Source organism: Salvelinus namaycush, chromosome 10 (assembly GCF_016432855.1).
Source record: "Salvelinus namaycush isolate Seneca chromosome 10, SaNama_1.0, whole genome shotgun sequence".
NCBI lineage: Eukaryota > Metazoa > Chordata > Actinopteri > Salmoniformes > Salmonidae > Salvelinus > Salvelinus namaycush.
In genome coordinates, this window is record NC_052316.1 from 10595808 (window position 1) to 10601807 (window position 6000).

Consider the following 6000-nt stretch of genomic DNA (forward strand, 5'->3'; position numbering starts at 1 on the left):
CCCCCGCCCATGGCAAAATGTGTAGAATTGCAGGAAATTTGCGTTAAAACATACCATTTTTATCTCTGTGACCAAGAGGACGGCCTCAACAGTTGGTCGTAGACCGTCCCATACCATTCCCCCCCCCCCCCCCCTCCAAACTTTGACAGAACTGCGCAAAAAAATCATAGGGGAAACACTGATCATGTATGTGCTTAATTAGGTCTAAATCATACTGACCTGTTTGACCTCTGTGGCTTTGACAGCCCTGAGACGTACCAAGAATACACTGGTACTACTAAGCCTGAATTAATGCCAGGAGCGTCACTTCTGTTCTCTGAAGAGCAGTGCTTACAAATATCTGTCAAACCATTCAGTAAAAATCAACTCCAACAATCCTTCCAATTGCATTTGGACTTACGGCTGTATCAGACGGCTTGATGTATTTGGACATGCTGTATGTTCCTCCATCAGCGTCATCATCAAGACAACATGTCTCCTCATAAACGGCTGAGTCATTGCTCTCTGAATGTGGATTAATAATGCACACTTTTGTCTTGAAGGTGTGCAGACACCTTTTTACAGAGAACGTCAAAGTCCTCTGAGGACCTGGTTGAGAGTTGTCGGTGTGTTAGCCGCTAGGGGATGCTAATTTACCAACTTGTGGGATCACTCTGAACGTGGGTCAACGTACAGCTTTACCATGACTTGACTCCGTATTGAGGAATTGGACTAATAATGTACGTTCTTTGTACATTTATTCAGTTATTCACCTCTTTTATTTGATGTGTTTGTTACTATTTTGTAGACCAATATAAACTGGTCTCTCGAGACATCTTAAAAACACCAATTTTGGTGGGACCTCTTTTAAAAAAATGTATAATCGCTATGTAACATTATTATACTATTGTTGTTTTTGGTGTTACTATTGCTTGGGAAAGCGCTATTGACCTTTGAACAATCGTAAAGATTGGATACAAAAGCCTTGCTGTAATGCATTGTAGAGACAGAATTTGGGGAAGGTTCAAAAGAATGTAACACTTTGAAATGGTTTGTTATATTGCCATGCTTCATGGGTTAGGCTACTTCTTAAAGGGCTATTCCGCCACTTTTCAACCTCATTGATCATCACCAAACCAGTGTCTACATATGTGAAAACAGCACGTTTCTATGACCTGTGGTTAAAATGACAAAGGTCCTAAAAAAATGCTTCTCTGGGACATCACAGAGTAGGATTAAAAGTTTTTTTTTTAAAACATTGATTTTCAAAACCGGCAATGAGTTTATAGCCCAAGGGAGGGTATTTTCATGGTCCCCGTGTCACCGCGAATCGCATAGTGTTTGAAAATCACTGTTTTTAAAATGTAGCTTTTGATGTCATCAGGTAGAATGTAACTTTTTAAAAAATTTCAACAAAACGCAGAAATGCACCGTTTACACATATGTTGACAATGGTATTGTGCTGGAGATAATGAAAATGAGGTTGAAAAGTGGTGGAGTTTGTCCATTTAACATGCTGTGGTTTCTAAGAACTGCTTTCGATCAGAGGTATTAACCAGAAGGAACTGCCATTGCCCGCACTGGGAAAGTGAATTACCTCTTAAGTTAACTACTGCGGTTCAAAGCCCTGTCTGTTGGTCAATGATTTTTTCATATTTAAGTGTTTGAAAAAAGGTGAACATTTTGCACCAGTGCAAATTAATATAATATTAAAACTTAAACATGTATGTTCAAATATGTCCTTATAAATGTACGTTTTCATTTTGAAGTATTCACTTCTTTAGAAAAAATTGGTGGGAAAATGTATCCTTTTAATGTGTCTGCATGAGAATTCTCTTCACTCCATACCTTCACTGCTATATTTTGAATACTGTCTGTTCTCAGTCGTTCTATTGTTGAGCGCACTGATTGAGGCTTAAGAAATGTGACGAGCTTTCCAGCAGGTTGACTACTTCAAAGTTTAAGATGCATACCTACAGGCTTGTCTATACAGTACATCCATCAACTTGCAGCTGTTAATTAAACTCCTTCAAGAGTCAGCATTTATATTAAATGGTTTCTACAAATCAGCTGTGCAAAGATGAGTCAATCAGCTGATTTGCCAATGCAGAGCCGAGGAACCGCTTATCCTTTGAGACAAAGGAGTTCAGTGCCAGAATCTACACTTGTAAAACTGCAACGCAAGTTAATATTAAAGATCCATTGATACCGGGAAACTCACCTGTTTGTTTACATAGCCATTTTGTGTCTTTCATACAAACCAAGAAAATAGTTTGGGCTGTCGTAGCATCGTCTGGTCTGTGTTTGATTAGAGGAAAGACATCTGCCATTTCCAAGGGGCTTTTATTTTTCCAACCCTTCTAGAAGGTTGTCCGTTTTTTGAAGTTGTGGAGAGAAGATCCCGGTAGTCTTATTTTATGCTTCCTAATTTAAATGAAGTGTGTGTGTGATGATTGACTCGTATTGGGTAAACGCAGTAACATTTGATAGTAGGATAGCCATACACCAAGACAACACGAGTAACTTAATTATTTTCCAAGAATGTTACTTTCTTGTCCAGGAAATGTCTTCAGTTATTCATTGAGTTTTTACTAAATACTGCGGAATTAATTACTTCTTTGGACGTAGTTGTCCTTATTAGCAATCCTATCAGTGTTCCCCCTATATTCATTACAAAGCGGTGGCCCACCTCTGCTTAATTGTTGCCACCGCTGCAAACAAGTAGCACAGGATCACTTAACTTTTAAGTGAATATGAAATGTAACATTAACCCACATTGTAACACCTCACACACTGACAGGCAATGGGTATTATTGGGAGTTGATTTCCATGTGAGCGGCCATGTCCCAATGGGAGAGACCGCTTCCTTTCGTTTTCTCTTTCTCTTGTTCACGCTGAACACACTCATTGGTTTGGGAACTGTAATTGGGACATGTAATTGCTTTGGGAAATGTAATTGCTTTTGATTACTACTACCCAAGTTTTCTTGTAAGAATTTGCTTAATTAAATTAAGGTACATGTTTAACTTCAACATGATGAAGAAAATGTTTGTTTTTATATTATACTCCCTTAAGGAATGTTTAGAATATTTTTCCAATGTGGATGTAGCTGTTATACCATTTTTCTTTTGTTAAAGAATTCACTGTGTGAAAATTGGATTGCATTTTTGTATAATACAATTGCTTTTGGGGGGGGGGGGGTACTAGGGGGAAAACTAACTGGAAGTTTGAAGTAAATGTAACTTATGTGCAACAGTGATTCTTTACTGGCAGGGACTGTAATTAAATAATATTGTGAAACTGATGCTTTTTTAGCTGTCATTTGTATTTCTACAAACACACACACACAACTAATGGGCAGCATTACCGCAAAAATGGAAGAGGCAAGTGGAAGGGGGAAGAAGTAAGGAACTTGTCTGTTGGCCCTGCATTAGTTTTTTTGCGATTGCTTACACACTTGTTGCGGAATTTGTCTCATTGTGTTAACTCTACACACAAGTTAAATAAGACGCAACACTTTGAGATAAACATCTCACTTGTATGTCAAAATGAAACTGTTCCTCTCAAATGGAACCCTGTACAGCTGCTTCATCGTAAGTTGGTGTTGACCCAAGATGCGACAGAGTGTCGACATACTGACACGTTTGATATTATGGAATGTTGTGGGATCGGTAATGATTTACCCTCGTAGTTGATGTAGGCGGATGGTGTTTGCCAACACTAGATTGACAATGGCCAGTTCGGGTTGATGGGTGAACAGACGTTGCCTTCCACCCTCAGGAGGTCGTCTGGCAGTTCTGTAGAAAATACAAGAATGTCGTCATTGGTTAGGTTCTTTTTTACATACTGTACACAGTAACATCAAAACTGTATTACATGTACTTCACAGCACTATACTTATTTTTTTTGTTCACTGAGGAGCATAGACCTAATATTGTAGGACTACATTGTATTGTACTGTGATGCAGAATGATGTGCAACAATTACATATGTACAGTCTAGTGTAGAAAGTTGAAGACATACCTGTTCTCCAGTCTAAATGTCCGTATTATGGATGCTACCGTGTAGCGACTCAGGTTGGGCTGGACTCTGCCTCCCTCCGTCAGGCCATGATTTATGACATGGTCCACCAAAGCGGCCCTAATGTCGTCGGAAATATGTCTCCGTCTATTGCCTGGTCCCCTTCTTTGTTCTTGTCCTCGTCATCATCCTACTCCTCTCTCTACCTCCCACTCTTACTCTCACTGCCTCCATGTTTGCAAAGTTCTCACCAAAGAGGTGAGCTTACCTGCAGTATATTTGTAGTGCTAAGGCTCAGACTAATTGGTGTTCAATTACAGTATGTGTTTTTGTGTGTTGGTGTTGCCAATTTCAGGTATGTTTTTCATCTTTTCCCAATGATTGCAAGAGATTTTATTCTTGAACAAAGTGTCTAATGTAAGAAAGTGTTTTGCAAGTGTGTTGCTTAATTGCAAACAAAGTGCAAAGCAGAAAATGTGTTTGTACTTTTGATGCCTTTGTTTAAGGCATGGTTACAAAAGTTAAGGTTTTGATGCTTTTGTCAAAGCATTCACTTCTAGTGTGTAAGCAGGAGGTGTTATGGTGTGGGCGTGCTTTGCTGGTGACACTGTTAGTGATTTATTTAGAATTCAAGACACACTTAACCAGCATGGCTACAACAGCATTCTGCAGCGATACTCCATCCCATCTGGTTTGGGCTTAGTGGGACTATCATTTGTTTTTCAATAGGACAATGACCCAACATACCTCCAGGCTGTGTAAGGGCTATTTTACAAAGAAGGAGAGTGATGGAGTGCTGCATCAGATGACCTGGCCTCCACAATCCCCCGACCTCAACCAAATTGAGATGGTTTGGGATGAGTCAGACCGCAGAGTGAAGGAAAAGCAGCCAACAAGTTCTCAGCATATGTGGAAAATCCTTCAAGACTGTTGGAAAAGCATTCCAGGTGAAGCTGGTTGAGAGAATGCCAAGAGTGCAAAGCTGTCATCAAGGCAAAGGGTGGCTACTTTGAAGAATCTATATACAAATAAAATATATTTATTTGTTTAACACTTTTTGGTTACTACCTGATTCCATATGTGTTATTTCATAGTTTTGATGTGTTCACTATTATTCTACAATGTAGAAAATAGTAAAACAAATAAAGAAAAACCTTTGAATGAGTAGGTGCCCAAACTCTTGACTGGTACTGTAAATGTACAATGTTTTTAATGGGAGATTGGAAATGATGCAGACAATTACATTGATGGAAGCTACAATCTGTAACATTAACGCACACAGCTGTTAATGTGATGTAGAGCAACATCTTTCTCTTAGATGTACTAACTTTAAGCATCAGCTATCTGAGCAGCTTACCGATCGCTGCAGCTGTACACAGCCCATCTGTAAATAGCCCACCCAACTACCTACCTCATCCCCATATTGTTTTATTAACATTTTTTGCACACCAGTATTTCTACTTGCACATCATCATCTGCACATCTATCACCCCAGTGTTAATTTGCTAAATTGTAATTACTTCACTACTATTGGCCTATTTATTGCCTTACCTCCTTACTCCATTTGCACACACTGTATATAGATTTGTCTATTGTGTTATTGACTACTTTTGTTTAATCCATGTGTAACTCTGTGTTGTTTTTTGTCGCACTGCTTAGCTTTATCTTGGCCAGGTCGCAGTTGTAAATGAGAACTTGTTCTCAACTGGCCTACCTGGTTAAAAAAGGTGAAAAAATTAATAAAAAATCCTTCTCAATATCAATATTGCACCATGTATGAGGTATTTCTGTACAAATATTCTGTATAATTGTACAAATAAGGCTGTACTTATTTATTCTTCACTGTGAACATTCTCTGTGTATTGGCATGTTGCATTCTTGTATTATTTCATATAAACAAATACTATTAAAGATGTGTTTAGAACATTGGATCAATCAACATGTGGGACCAACTCAACTGAATCGATCAATACTTCAAAGTTTGAGCTGAGTAAATCTTCC